The sequence below is a fragment of the Fukomys damarensis genome, unplaced genomic scaffold (assembly GCF_012274545.1).
Source record: "Fukomys damarensis isolate Sample0158 unplaced genomic scaffold, DMR_v1.0_HiC HiC_scaffold_22, whole genome shotgun sequence".
Lineage (NCBI taxonomy): Eukaryota > Metazoa > Chordata > Mammalia > Rodentia > Bathyergidae > Fukomys > Fukomys damarensis.
Genome location: NW_022900934.1, coordinates 17,839,616 through 17,839,875, shown reverse-complemented (window position 1 = coordinate 17,839,875; position 260 = coordinate 17,839,616).

The following is a 260-nucleotide window of genomic DNA, read 5'->3' as shown; positions in this document are numbered from 1 at the left end:
CTTCTTCTTCTTCTTCTTCTTCTTCTTCTTCTTCTTCTTCTTCTATCTTTTCCACTCTCTCTCTCCCACCTTGATGTCCATTACTCTTCCTTTTTGTTTATTCTCCTATCCTAATTCAAATTTATTTTCTTTAGTTTCCTTTTCTTCTCTTTTTCCTTCTGCCAATGCCATTAGTTTTAAAAGGAAGTGATTACAGTCTCTAGCCTCACTATTGCTGTCAGTTTGTTCTGTTTTTTTTTTGTGTATATATATTTTATTCT